Source organism: Heterodontus francisci, chromosome 26, assembly GCF_036365525.1.
Source record: "Heterodontus francisci isolate sHetFra1 chromosome 26, sHetFra1.hap1, whole genome shotgun sequence".
In the NCBI taxonomy this organism is placed as follows: Eukaryota; Metazoa; Chordata; class Chondrichthyes; order Heterodontiformes; family Heterodontidae; genus Heterodontus; species Heterodontus francisci.
In genome coordinates this window covers 47,104,570-47,119,577 of record NC_090396.1, presented here as the reverse complement: position 1 = coordinate 47,119,577, position 15,008 = coordinate 47,104,570, and the positions used below count along the sequence as shown (strand labels likewise).

The following is a 15,008-nucleotide window of genomic DNA, read 5'->3' as shown; positions in this document are numbered from 1 at the left end:
CCCAGTGACAGTGAAGGAACAATGATATAGTTCCAAGTCAGGATGGTGTGTGGCTTGGAGGGGAACTTGTAGGTGGTGGTGTTCCCATGCATTTGTTGCCCTTGTCCTTCTAGGTGTAGAGGTCACGGGTTTGGAAGGTGCTGTCTAAGGAGTTGCCGCAGTGCATCTTGTAGATGGTACACACTGCTGGCACTGTGCATCAGTGGCGGAGGGAGCGAACGTTGAAGGTGGTGGATGGGGTGCCAATTAAGCAGTCTGCTTTGTCCTGAATGGTGTTGAGCTTCTTGAGTGTTGTTGGAGCTGCACTCATCCAGGCAAGTGAAGAGTATTCCATCAGACTCCTGACTTGTGCCTTGTAAATGGTGGACATGCTTTGGGGAATCAGGAGGTGAGTTGCCCGCTGCAGGATTCCTAGCCTCTGACCTGCTCTTGTAGCCACGGTATTTATATGGCTACTTCAGTTCAGTTTCTGGTCCATGGTGACCCCCCCCCCCCCCCACCACCTCGCCCCCCACAGATGTTGATAGGGGGGGATTCAATGATGGTAATGCCATTGAACGTCAAGGGGGGATGGTTAGATTCTCTCTTGTTTGAGATGGTCATTGCCTGGCACCTTTGTGGCACAAATGTTACTTTCCACTTATCAGCCCATGCCTGGATGTTGTCCAGGTCTTGCTGCATATGGACATGGGCTGCCTCAGTATCTGAGGAGTCGCGAATAGTGCTGAATATTGTGCAATCATTAGCGAACATCCCTACTTCTGACTTTATGATGGAGGGAAGGTCATTGTTGAAGCAGCTGAAGATGGTTGGGCCTAGGACACTACCCTGAGGAACTCTTACAGTGATGTCCTGGGATTGAGATGATTGACCTCCAACAACCACAGCCATCTTCCTTTGTGCCAGGTATGACTCCAACCAGCGGAGCATTTTCCCCCTGATTCCCATTGACTTCAGTTTTGCTAAGGCTCCTTGATGCTATACTCAGTCAAATGCTGCCTTGATGTCAAGGGCAGTTAGTCTCATTTCACCTCTTTTGTCCATGTTTGGACCAAGGCTGTAATGAGATCAGGAGCTGAGTGGCCCTGGTGGAACACAAACAGAGCGTCACTGAACAGGTTATTGTTGAGCAAGTGTTGCTTGATAGCACTGTTGATGACACCTTGTGTCACTTTACTGATGATCGGGTGTAGACTGATAGGGTGGTAATTGACCAGGTTGGATTTGCCTTGCTTTTTGTGTACAGAACATACCTGGGCAATTTTTCACATTGCCAGGTAGGTGCCAGTGTTGTAGCTGTACTGGAACAGCTTTGCTAGGGGCGCGGCTAGTTCTGGAGCACAAGTCTTCAATACTACTGCTTGAATGTTGTCAGGACCCATAGCCTTTGCAGTATCCAGTGCCTTCAGCCATTTCTTGATATCACATGGAGTGAATCGGATTGGCTGAAGACTGTGATGCTGGGGACCTCAGGAGGAGGCCGAGATGGATCATCCACTTGGCACATCTGGCTGCAAATGCTTCAACCTTATCTTTTGCACTGATGTGCTGGACTCCCCCATCATAGAGGGTCAGAATGTTTGTGGATCCTCCTCCTGTCAGTTGTTTAATTGTCCACCACCATTCACGACTGGATCTGATCCATTGGCTGTGGGATTGCTTAGTCCTGTCTATAGCATGCTGCTTCTACTGTTGGCACGCAAGTAATCCTGTGTTTTGGCTTCCCCAGACTGACACCTCATTTTTAGGTATGCCTGGTGCTGCTCCTGATTGAACCAGGGTTGGTCCCCCGACTTAATGGTAATGGTAGAGTGGTGGATATGCTGGGCTATAAGGTTACAGAAATGTTAAAGCAGCATCGTCAGCAAAGAGGAGTTCTCTGATGAGGACTTTCCGTATTTTGGACTTCGCTCTTAGATGGGCAAGGTTGAACAACCTGCCCCCTGATCTTGTGTGGAGGAAAATTCCTTCTTCAGAGGATTTGAACGCATGTGAAAGCAGCAGGGAGAAGAAAATCCCAAAAAGTGTGGGTGCGAGAACACAGCCCTGTTTCACACCACTCAGGATAGGAAAGGGCTCTGATGAGGAGCCACCATGTTGAATTGTGCCTTTCATATTGTCATGGAATGAGGTGATGATACTTAGTAGCTTTGGTGGACATCCGATCTTTTCTAGTAGTCTGAAGAGACCACGTCTGCTGACGTGGTCAAAGGCTTTGGTGAGATCAATGAAAGCAATGTAGAGGGGCATCTGTTGTTCACGGCATTTCTCCTGTATCTGACGAAGGGAGAACAGCATGTCAATGGTCGATCTCTCTGCACGAAAGCCACACTGTGCCTCAGGGTAGACGCGCTCGGCCAGCTTCTGGAGCCTGTTCAGAGCGACTCGAGCAAAGACTTTCCCCACTATGCTGAGCAGGGAGATCCCACGGTAGTTGTTGCAGTCACCGCGGTCACCTTTGTTTTTATAGAGGGTGATGATGTTGGCATCGCGCATGTCCTGGGGTACTGCTCCCTCGTCCCAGCACAGGCATAGCAGTTCATGTAGTGCTGAGAGTATAGCAGGCTTGGCACTCTTGATTATTTCAGGGGTAATGCTGTCCTTCCCAGGGGCTTTTCCGCTGGCTAGAGAATCAATGGCATCACTGAGTTCCGATTTGGTTGGCTGTATGTCCAGCTCATCCATGACTGGTAGAGGCTGGGCTGCATTGAGGGCAGTCTCAGTGACAGCATTCTCCCTGGAGTCCAGTTCTAGGTAGTGCTCAACCCAGCGGTCCATCTGTTTGCGTTGGTCAGTGATTATGTCCCCCGATTTAGATTTGAGGGGGGCGATCTTCTTGATGGTTGGCCCAAGAGCTCTCTTCATGCCATCATACATTCCTCTGATGTTTCCGGTGTCTGAGGCCAGCTGAATATGACTGCATAGGTGTTGCCAGTGGTCGTTTGCGCAACGCCTAGCTGTTCTTTGTGCAGTACTTCTGGCTGCTTTAAGTGCTGCGGATGTTAAATCGCTGGGGGCTTTCTTGTAGTTCAACAGTGCAATGCGCTTAGCGGCTATGACAGGTTCCAGCTCTTCATTATGAGATTGAAACCAGTCTGCATTTCTCTTCGCACTTTTGCCGTAGGTGGTCAAAGCTGACTCATAGATGGCGTCTCTGATGTGGGCCCACTTGGTCTCAGCATCCCATCTCACACTGAAGAGTGCCTGCAGAGTCTCATCGACAGGTTTGCGGCTGCCTGCAATAAATTTGGCCTAACCATCAGCCTCAAGAAAACGAACATCATGGGGCAGGACGTCAGAAATGCTCCATCCATCAATATTGGCGACCACGCTCTGGAAGTGGTTCAAGAGTTCACCTACCTAGGCTCAACTATCACCAGTAACCTGTCTCTAGATGCAGAAATCAACAAGCGCATGGGTAAGGCCTGCTATGTCCAGACTGGCCAAGAGAGTGTGGGAAAATGGCGCACTGACACGGAACACTAAAGTCCGAGTGTATCAGGCCTGTGTCCTCAGTACCTTGCTCTACGGCAGCGAGGCCTGGACAACGTATGCCAGCCAAGAGCGACGTCTCAATTCATTCCATCTTCGCTGCCTTCGGAGAATACTTGGCATCAGGTGGCAGGACTATATCTCCAACACAGAAGTCCTTGAAGCGGCCAACACCCCCAGCTTATACACACTACTGAGTCAGCGGCGCTTGAGATGGCTTGGCCATGTGAGCCGCATGGAAGATGGCAGGATCCCCAAAGACACATTGTACAGCGAGCTCGCCACTGGTATCAGACCCACCGGCCGTCCATGTCTCCGCTATAAAGACGTCTGCAAACGCGACATGAAATCGTGTGACATTGATCACAAGTCATGGGAGTCAGTTGCCAGCATTCGCCAGAGCTGGCGGGCAGCCATAAAGACAGGGCTAAATTGTGGCGAGTCGAAGAGACTTAGTAGTTGGCAGGAAAAAAGACAGAGGCGCAAGGGGAGAGCCAACTGTGCAACAGCCCCGACAAACAAATTTCTCTGCAGCACCTGTGGAAGAGCCTGTCACTCTAGAATTGGCCTTTATAGCCACTCCAGGCGCTGCTCCACACACCACTGACCACCTCCAGGCGCGTATCCATTGTCTCTCGAGATAAGGAGGCCAAAGATTAAGATTATAATGTTCAATGTTATTTTTTGAAGGGTCACTGACCCGAAACGTTAACTCTGCTTCTCTTTCCACAGATGCTGCCAGACCTGCTGAGTGACTCCAGCATTTCTTGTTTTTGTTTCAGATTTCCAGCATCCGCAGTATTTTGCTTTTACTTTCCTTTATGCTGATGACCTGTGCATAGCATCTCAGGACTAATCCTTCAATATAGTAGAGATGTCCCTTACCGATACATTAACTGAGCTAATCAACTACAATGTGATTAATCATCTGCAGGCCAACACTGAAAAGACACAGATCAGTTATTTTCATTTTAGGAATAGAGGTGCAAAGTATGAACTTGACATACGTCGATATGGGAGAAAACTGGCACAAAACTTTAAACCAGTATACATTAGAAGAATGTTAAATTACACCCTAAGCTTCAAAGATCATGTCATCAAAGTAAAGGCAAAGCTGGCAACCAGAAACAACATCTTACAGAAGCTGGCCAACTTTAAATGGGGAACTGACCCATAAACATTACGAACAACTGCCCTTGCCCTGTGCTACTCAGCAGCTGAATATGCCTGCCCAGTCAGGGAATGCTCTTTCCCTGCCAAGAAGTTGGATCCCGTCCTCAACGCAGCTTGCAGAGCTATTGCTGGCTGCCTGAAACCTATTAAAGTGCATGATCCTTACCTGCTTGCTGGTATTGCTCCACCCACCATAAGGAAGAATGTTACATCACGAGTAGAATGAACAAAACATATCAGTGATGCTCATCATCCTGTCTTCCAGAAAGAGCCAGCAACAAAGAGGCTCAAGTTGTGGGGCAGCTTCTTATATAATGTCCAACCCCTAGACAGTAAACCCCACAACTGTCACCATGCTGATTGGCCAAGACATCTACAGACGAAGGTGCACAGGTTGTGTAATGACCCAGAGGAAGCCCCCCATCAGAAGCCAATGAAATATGGCCTACTTGGCTGTGTCTTAATAGCCTCAAGACTGGTGTTGACCACTGCAAAGACCTTATGCGGAAGTGGTGACACAACTAAACGAATTCTGTCACAGCGACTGCAGAGAGGCATCCCAAATGATGAAGCATCTCCGAGAATGCTTTCTACTACCAGAGAAATGCAGCTCTGAACATCTTCAACTCCTGAGTCAGCACCTGCATGGAACAGTGGCAAGGGAAGGTGTAGCAACACAACAAGAAGAATAATCTGCAAGTGTGACACCTAGTTTCAGGTCACCTGTCATTTTAATTCTCCAGCTTGCTCCCACTCTGACCTCAGCCTCCTGAAGTGTTCTAAAGAAGCTCAATGCAAACTCATTTTTTAATTGCTTTATGGGATGTGGGTGTCACTAGCAAAGCCAGCATTTGTTGCCCATCCCTAATTGCCCTTGATAACTGAGTGACTTGCTAGACCATTTCAGAGAGTAGTTAGGAGCCAATCGCTGTCCTGTGGGTCTGGAGTCACATGTAGGCCACTCCAGGTAAGGACATTAGTGAACCAGAGAGGTTTTTACAACAATCGATAATAGCTTCATTAATTAAATTTGAATGCAGCCGGCTGCCGTGGTGGGATCTGAACTGTGTTCTCAAGGTATTAGCCTGGACTTCTATATTGTTAGCTCAGTAACATTATCACTATGCCACCATCTCCCATAGGCATTTCATACCCTTCCGGACTCAACATTGAGTTCAACAATTTCAGACTGTAACCTCTGCCCCCATTTTGTTTCCCTCTTCTTTGCTGTTTTTCTTGTTTTTCTTTTGTTTTCACTTTTGGATGGCAGCTGTTTATCATTCTGCCATTCACACCTCCTCTAGACATTTTTTTTGCTTGTCCCATTACCATTCCCTTTGAGCTTACACCAACCCTTTGGTCATTTAATCTCTCCTAAACTATATACTAACTGAGCTAACCAACTATTATGTGTCGACCCTATCACCGACCTTCCCTTTTGTTTTTTTTTCCACCCTCTCCCCTACAGTTGCCTAAAATCTATGATATTTCTAACTTTTACCAGTTCTGATGAAAGGTCATTGAACTGAAAGGTTAACTCTGTTTCTCTCTCTCTACAGATGCTGCCTGACCCGCTGAGTATTTCTAGCATTCTCTGTTGTTGTTTCAGATTTCCAGCATCCACAGTATTTTGCTTTTGTTCTATTTCTATTGATCTTCCTTAGGAGAAAAGGAGTTCTGGGGTGACACCTGTTACTGTGTTAGTACGCTGTATAAATGCAAGCTGTTGTGGTGAAAATGCGGGCTAGTTTTTTGGCACCTTCTGAAGTATTCTTTTCCTCACCCATTCAAAAGTATGACCAGCGTTCGTTATTAACAAACGCTATTATTAATGCAAGGACCTCCGATATGAGCTGTCTTATTGGAAGAAGTGTGAGGAGGCCACTAGGACCCAGCGGAATCCGTTCTGAGGCCAGTGACTGACGTCTCGGCCCCAGTGTGAATAAGAGTAGAGCGTGGGAGAGCATCACAGGATCGTCCTGAATAAAATTGTATCGTGGTGGTACCAACGAGGTAAGGGCCTACAGTCTACAAATTTATATGGCGAGAATAGATTGTGAGCACCGAGACATAATTTTATCATGCTATAATATGGGATATTTGAATATGATGATCATTAGCCTCTAATTTCTGCAATTTTCTTCAGAATTTGAAGTTTTATATTTAAATGCCTTAACAGGACCACATTTGTACATTTTTTGGTGATATTTATATTCACACTTTGTACCAATATTGCGTCTGAATTAATTTGCTGGGAGCAGCATTGTGTTCGGTTCTTGGAGGATGAAATGCCATCGCACAGATGCTTGTTCCAGAAATCGCATTTCGCAGGCTGTAAGGTTAGATGTGGGAAACTGCGACTAGATTTTAATGATTACATAAAATGTGCACCCTTGAATTCGAAAGCGGGTGCTTCTTAAGGGATGAGCACGAAACACGCACAACGTGGGTGCGAACAGCAAATGGCGATGGGTTGGCTGCTGGAGGCAAAGGTTAATGAAACATCTCGCAACTGATTAACTCTGGGGATTTAACCGGGCAGGCACGATGGTGAAAGATATAATAAAGTTGAACTGAGTAGAAACTGCCGGAAGCGTTTATTTCATTGAATTTCCTCATGTTCGGCACAGAATGATGTCATGCTCGCCCGCTAAGTGTTCCCTGTAATGAACTTCTATAGCGTTTCTCAACAAAACTTTCATTTACCTTCTCGGTCTTCCTGCACGGAGGGAATTCTTTGCAATGACATGGAGTGCACTGAAAAGCAGCAACAAATATAAAAAAAGAACCCTTGAGCAGCCCTACTGCTGTTTACAATGTCTGTATCCCGGTGTGGTTTAATGTAATGAAAGGTTTATGAAGATTAGATTTGCAAACTGCTTGACCTTAATTGGAATATCCGGACCCATTTTTATTAAATTACTGTCTTGTGGTTCCTCCGAGGCGACTATTGTCCTGTGCTTCACTGAGGCCAAATAGAAATTCTATACAAATATTTTGTGTAGAGATGGTGATTTTGTAGCACTTTTTTTTTAAAAGGTTAATTTTGTATCGAATCTAGTATTTTCTGTCGGTTTAATGAAACCTCTTAAATGTTAAATTCTCGCCCATCTGATTAATAGATTGAAGAAGCGCAATGATCAACTTTTCCTGTTCAACAAACATTATTGCTTGGGGTGAATACACTGCCCAGAGTAAGATGCGACGTGTGTGTGTGGGAGAGAGAGATTTATTTTCACTCTTTACCACACAGACCACCCCATTGGTAGGTTTTATTTAATTTAATGTGATTTGGAAGATCCCAGATTCGATTTTGCCGCTGATTTACGAGCACTGCAGCTCGGCACCGGGACTGCGACTGGCGCTGTGTGTGGTGAAGGTAGACAAAGGCCGGGGCCATTTCCTAACCGGTGTCATTGGGCATCAGTCGCCTCGTTTTTCCCTTTAGATTTTCTGTTTCGTGCTCAAATTGCCCTCATCGGGTACATTATTCAGCGTTGAGTGATTCTAGCGAGGCAGTGAGCACTTTGCGCGCTCTTCTCCGGCTCATTCCCAGGTCACGTCTCTCACGTCCTCCTGCAGTGGCAATGATGGCTTTTGTTCCACTTCCTTCTCCCCGCACTCACTGACACCTGGACACCCGGGACACAGTAGCATTTCACACATTCCCAGCTTCGGGTATTTGTAGGGATGGCGAAATAAAAATAGATTCTATTACTACTAATTACTGAAGATTAGCATATTGTTACAGTCACGCTTCTGTGCACAGAGATACCTGGGCAGACGTGCAGAAAACGGCTTTCGGGGCTTTGTAATGAACAAAGGATTGGGGGTGGGGGTGACTGAGCAGTCGGAGTGAAATGCATACTCTCAAGCTTTAAAAGATAGAAACAATCATCCCGACCGTGACTCAGTGCCAAATCACACCCCGATCCAGCCTTAATTTGACTAGACTGGGTATTCATGCTGAAGTACTGTTTTAACATGCGAACAATAGGACTTCTATACTTAAAATTACGCCAGTACAACTATGATGATCAATTCTAAAAAGAGAGGATTCATAACAGTCAGGCCACATTTATATCATGAAGTCTCATTGGCTGAAGATTATTCTCAACCTAAAACTGAGACAATCTTTATGGGTTGACTGTATAAACAGCCCCTTCTATTCCTTTGTGGACTTGACTTGATTAACTAGCAATGATGGAGGACGTGTGCACTGTGTTGCCAGTTGTAGGATAGTTTGGGTAATTACACACTCGACCTAGGTCTTGCACTTCTATCTTGAAACCTGTCTTGTTGGCTTCGGCAGGGGACACGCACGAGAGAATTTTAATATCTTTTGCATCAGTCCAAAATATAGGGGTCGAGTTTGGACTTTGGGTGCAATCTGGAAATTGGGTGCAAATTATATTTGACATTGCACTGGCCAGGTTACAGTTCAAGGCCAAGAGATTCTGCTACAATTTATTTGCATAATCCTAAATGTAAAATCTTCCATGAACAGTAATTTGTCAGCTTAATGGAACACATTTTTTTCTTTGAGTTAAAAATATTCCTTGATGTATTTAAGAGTGGTAACCTGGTGCAGTTGTATGAATACAGCAGACAATGAGTTTATCACTAAAACAACATGTTTAATAAGAGTGTCTAGACTTCCACCAGTGAGTAACCCGATTTAAATCACTGAAAATAACTTTCTCCGTTACCCATATTCACAGCTATCCCTTTGACCTTGCCATCTCACGTGGCCTGGCTACATCTATCTTATCAATCACAGATAGGACCATCTCTGAACACTTCCTTGTGTCGCTCTCCACCCACATTCACCCTTCCAATCTTGCCTCCTTCTGTGTCCACCCCTCAAAAAAGCTCTCTCCCAGTTCACTAGTAACTGCACTTTCAAAATTCCAGCTGTCTGGCCTCTGACTGTCCATTCACCACAACATTTCTGCAGCTACTGATATGCTCAACCACATCCTTACCTCCATGTTTGATGTCCTAGCCCCCATTAAAACCATTACACATTCTCACCCTGGCTGTTATCCCTGGTACGGCCCCCATCTCTGCTCCCTTAATTTAAAGGGGTGCAGATTTGAACAGATATGGTGGACAACTGGTTTAGCCAAATCACTGCCAGATCTGGCTGGACCAAATAAAGCACTAACAGGTCCTGCTGTTGTCTGCCAAAACTGCTCACTATTCCAGGATCATCCTCGAATACAACGGTAACACCCAACTTTGTTTCTGTACTGCAAATCATCTTTTTAGACTCCGCTCCCTTGTTTCAACCACCCTTACCTTGAATAAGTGCGAGCAGCTCACAAATTTTTTGTCACTAAAATTGAGAAAATCCATTTAGTTACCCCTCCCTTCCCCTAGCTCACTGGGCCAAACGTCCTCTAAGGTTCTCCCTTGCCCTAGCTCTGAACCTGCATTTTTCTAGTTTCTCTCCTGTTTCCCCTCATGCCCTCTCCAAACTCATTTTGTCCATGAAACCCACCTGCTGCTCCCTTGATCTTATTCTCACTAAACTGTTGACCACCAAACTTCCTGTCCTGGTGCCTGTGTTAGCTGATATTAATGATTCTGTCTCCTCAGGAACTGTTCCTCACTTCTTCAAATCTGCTGTCATCACCCCTCTCAAAAAAAATCTCTTGACCCCGCCATTGTTGTAAACTACTGCCCATCTCCAACCTCCCTTTCTCCAAATTCCTTCAACATGTTGTCACCTCCCAAATTTGTGCATATTTTTCCCAGAACTGATTGAATTCCTTGTCACAGTACCAGAACAGTTTAATCAAAGTCACAAGTGACACCCTATGTGACTGACAATGGTAAACTATCCCTCCTCATCCTTCTTGACCTGCCTGCAGTCTTTGACCACACCATCCTCCAAATCCTCTACACCATTGTCCAGCTGGGTGGCACTGCACTTGCCTCGTTCCATTCTTATCTATCCATTTGTACCCAGAGAATCCCCTGCCATGGCTTCTCTTCTCACTCCCGCACCGTAAGCCCTGGTATCCCCTAAGGATGATGTATCCTTGTTTCCCTCCTGCTTCTCTAATACTTGCTGCCCCTTGGCTACATCATCAAAAAATATAGCGTCAGTTTTTGCATGTATGCTGATGACACCTAGCACTACCTCACCACCACCTCTCTTGACCCCTCCACTGTCTCTCAATTGTCAGACTGCTTGTTTGACATTCAGTACTGGATGAGCACAAATTTACTCCACTTAAATATTGATAAGACCAAATCCATTGTCTTCAGTTCCCACCACAAACTCTGATCCCTAGCCATCTATTCCATCCCACTTCCTGGCAACTGTCTGAGGCTGAATCAGACTTTTTAACAGCCTCGGTGTCATATTTGACCTGGAGATGAACATCTGACCACATATCTGCGCCATCACTATCTATTTCCACTTCTGTAACAGTGCATGACTCCACCTGTCTTAGCTCATCTGCTACTGAAACCCTGATCCATGCCTTTGTTACCTCTAGACTAGACTGTTTCAATGCACACCTGGCTGGCCTCCCACATTCTGTATAAACTTGATATCCAAAAATCAGCTGCCTGTGTCCTAACTCGCACCAAATCCCATTCGCTCATCACCTCTGTGCTCACTGACCTACATTGGCACCCGGTTAAGCAATGCCACAATTTAAAAATTCTCACCCTTGCTTTCAAATCCCTCCATGGCCTCGTCCTTCCCTCCATTTATAACCTTCTCCAGCCACACAACCCTCTGAGATATATGTGCTCCTCCAATTCCAGCCTCTTGAGCATTCCCATTTTAATCACTCCAGCACCAGTAGCCATGCCTTCAACTGTCAAAGCCCTAAACTCTGGAATTTCTGCCCTAAACGTTTCTGCCTCTCTACCTCTCTTTTCTCCTTTAAGATGCTCCTTAAAATCTATTTTTTTTAACCAAGCTTTTGGCCCTCTGCTCTATTATCACCTTATGTGACTTACTGAGAGATGTTGTTTGATATCGCTGCTGTGTAGTGCCTAGGGGCATCTTATTATGTTAAAGGCGATATATAACTACAAGTTATTGTTGTTTTAATGTCCCCTGCCCAAGTCTGAGTCTGTCGGGATTGCAACTGGCAACTTTCCTTTTTCCTATACAATACATTTTCTTTATTCTTGCCATTAAGTTGAAAATAGACTCATTAAGTATTGATGGCATATGTGACTGATCCTTCCAGTACATCAACACTGTAAAAAAAAATGTTTGTGAAATGTGATTAAGATTCAATATTCATTGGCTTTTCCATAATCTATTACTAAATATTTTAAGATGGTGGAACCTATGATCCCTTTACATTACAACGAGAATTAGTATCGTTAGAAAGCGAAAGATCATCCCAAGTTCACTTCTGATAGCTACATAGTGACCTTACCTATATTGTAGGTGGTGAGGACAAAATTGGGTTCAGCTTACTTATCTGCCACAATTGACAACTGCCACGAACCGTGCAATTGGGCCGCATTTTAGAACGTACCATTTTAAAAAATATAATTTGCTTTAAAAATATTGCTATGAGTGGAAATGTGGTGCATTTGGATTAATACAGTTGAAACTGGATTTATCGCAAAAAGTAAGCATTTTAAACAGTGTTTTATCCACCATATGTGAGTAACTTAGTTTTAAATAAAGCAAAATGACTTTAAAAAACTATACAGAACTATTTGCAAGTCATATTGGTGTACAGTAGTCAGTTTCTTAGTAAAGTAATAAAATTACATTCACATCTTTTAAAACATGCCTATTACTGTCCTTGTGGCCAAATAAAGCTCCATTTTTAGAGCCTCCTTTAAGTCCCACAAACGAGCGCAATAGTAGAAATTGGCAATGGTGATTATTCGAGCTGGGTACATGGTCAGTTTTGTTGGTGGAGCCAGCTTTTCGTATGATTTTTTTTAATGGGTGCAGTAGATTGCAGAATCTCAATTTGCACTAAAATTGCATAATCTTTTGCGCTGGTTTAGCTGATTAAGTGCTGATTCCCTGATTTGGTGTTTCCAGGAAGGAGCAGCACACACAGAGAATACTGGTTGGGAAACTGCTGGCCTACAGACCTTAGTTTCCTGTCCACATAAATTATTGGATGGAAAATCAGGGGTTGTGGGCCCATGATTAACCAACCAGAGCTGTGAGTAAGCTTTGCTCCTCACAGAGAGTGCCTGATTGGAAAAGGAACTGAATGACACAATCGCCATGTTTTATTGTTGCAACTAATATAGGACTAGCATAAATATATACAGAACATAACCCAACAACTGGCAGTGTGTTACTCTGCTTTCCATGGCACTGATACATTGAGTGGCTTGAGATAATGTCATAAACCATAAGAGAGAAAGCTGAAGTGCTTTAGCAGCCATTATCTGAAACTTGAAAGGTGTTACTGCCATAAAACAACGCAGGCTGTGATAGTTCTTCATAATAAGTATAATATTAAGGATTCTCCCATTTAAAGTATATTTATTGTAAGCTGTTCATACTAGGGTTTGAAAATTGCCTTGCTGATTTCCACATGTTTTGACCAGAAATGATATCACCTGATTTGACCAGCTGGGATTTTACAATTTATTTCACTGCCTGTGACAAGGAAATGCAAATCTTGTATATTTTATAATTCATTAACTCACCTCAGATGAAGATAGCATGAAAAATAACAATCCGATATATATGTTATGTTCTACTCACATGGCAAATTATTGTGGAAATGAGGATACTTTAATAGTAACAGCAAGCTTTAGGAATGTTGCCATGAATGTGACAGGCCTTCAATCACTTAAAGCAAATTGAAAATCTTTCCTTTCATTCCCTTAGATTAAATTCTGTATTCAGAGAAGAATAAAGCTTTACATCCTTCTGGGGAGAATGTTGTCCTCTGGCCATTATAAATGTTATAATTTTAATATAATCCAGCATGCAGTCTCTGAGCAGGCCCTTTACCCATGCCAATTAAATAAAAAAAATCTTAATTCAAAATCCCCAAACCAATGCAGCATATGGTATAAACAGGGAACTCTGCAGTAAAATATTAGGTAACATTTTTAATGTTACTAAATTAGAGTCACCACCACAAATGTTAGTTTTGTGGTCAGCGACTTTTTTCAAACATGCCCCATCATGTGCCATCTGTTCCTCTCTTTGCACAGGACATGTGGCGGCCTTGCTGCCTATCACAAGTTATGATGTTGTGCAGTTACATCAGCCCAGTGTGATTATAAAAATAACATAAATAATAGTACAGGATGGTTTTCTGGACTAATACGTTGAGGAACCAACTAGAGAACAGGCCATCCTTGACTGAGTATTGTGTAATGATAGAGGAATAATTGACAATCTAGTGGTGCGAGACCCCTTGGGGACGAACGACCGTAATATGATAAAATTCTTCATCAAGATGGAGAGTAATGTAGTTGATTCTGAGACAAAGGTCCTGAATCTTAGTAAAGAAAACTACGAAGGTATGAGGTGCGAGTTGGCCATGACGGATTGAGAAATGTTACTTAAAGGGATGATGGTGGATAGGCAATGGCAAACATTTAAAGAGCGCATGGATGAACTGCAACAATTGTTTATCTCTGTCTGGCGCAAAAGTAAAATGGGAAAGGTAGCCAAACCATGGCTTACAAGGGAAATTCGAGATAGCATTAGATCCAAGGAAGAGGCATATAAATTTGCCAGGAAAAACAACAGACCTGAGGATTGGGAGCAGTTTAGAATTCAGCAAAGGAGGATCAAGGGATTGATTAGGAAGGGGAAAATAGAGTATGAGAGCAAGCTTGCGGGGGAACATAAAAACTGACTGTAAAAGTTTCTATAGGTATGTGAAGAGAAAAAGATTGGTGAAGACAAATGTAGGTCCCTTACAGTCAGAAACAGGGGAATTTATTATGGGGAACAAAGAAATGGCTGACCAACTAACTGCATACTTTGGTTCTGTCTTCCCAAAGGAAGACAGAAATATCATACCAGAAATGTTGGGGAACACAGGGCTTAGTGAGAGAGAGGAATTGAAAGAAATCAGTATTAGTAGAGAAATGGTGTTGGGGAAATTGATGGGATTGAAAGCTGATAAATCCCCAGGGCCTGATGGTATGCATCCCAGAGTACTTAAGGAAGTGGCCCTAGAAATAGTGGATGCATTGGTGGTCATCTTCCAAGATTCTATAGACTCTGGAACAGTTCCTACAGACTGGAGGGTAGCTAATGTAACCCCACTATTTAAAAAGGGAGATAGAGAGAAAGCAGGGAATTATAGACCAGTCAACCTGACGTTGGTAGTGGGGAAAATTCTAGAGTCCATTATCAAAGATTT

At 44.0% G+C, this 15,008-nt stretch overlaps 1 protein-coding gene across 1 annotated transcript in view; it reads left to right on the top strand.

The window, feature by feature from the left end:
• Nucleotides 1-6,566: 6,566 nt before the first annotated feature.
• Nucleotides 6,567-15,008, top strand: part of LOC137384307 (monocarboxylate transporter 4-like) — a 44,616-nt gene continuing 36,174 nt past the window's right edge. The window contains exon 1 of the mRNA XM_068058162.1: nucleotides 6,567-6,678. The gene's annotated coding sequence lies outside the window, so the exon portion shown is untranslated. The remainder of the gene's footprint in view (nucleotides 6,679-15,008) is intronic.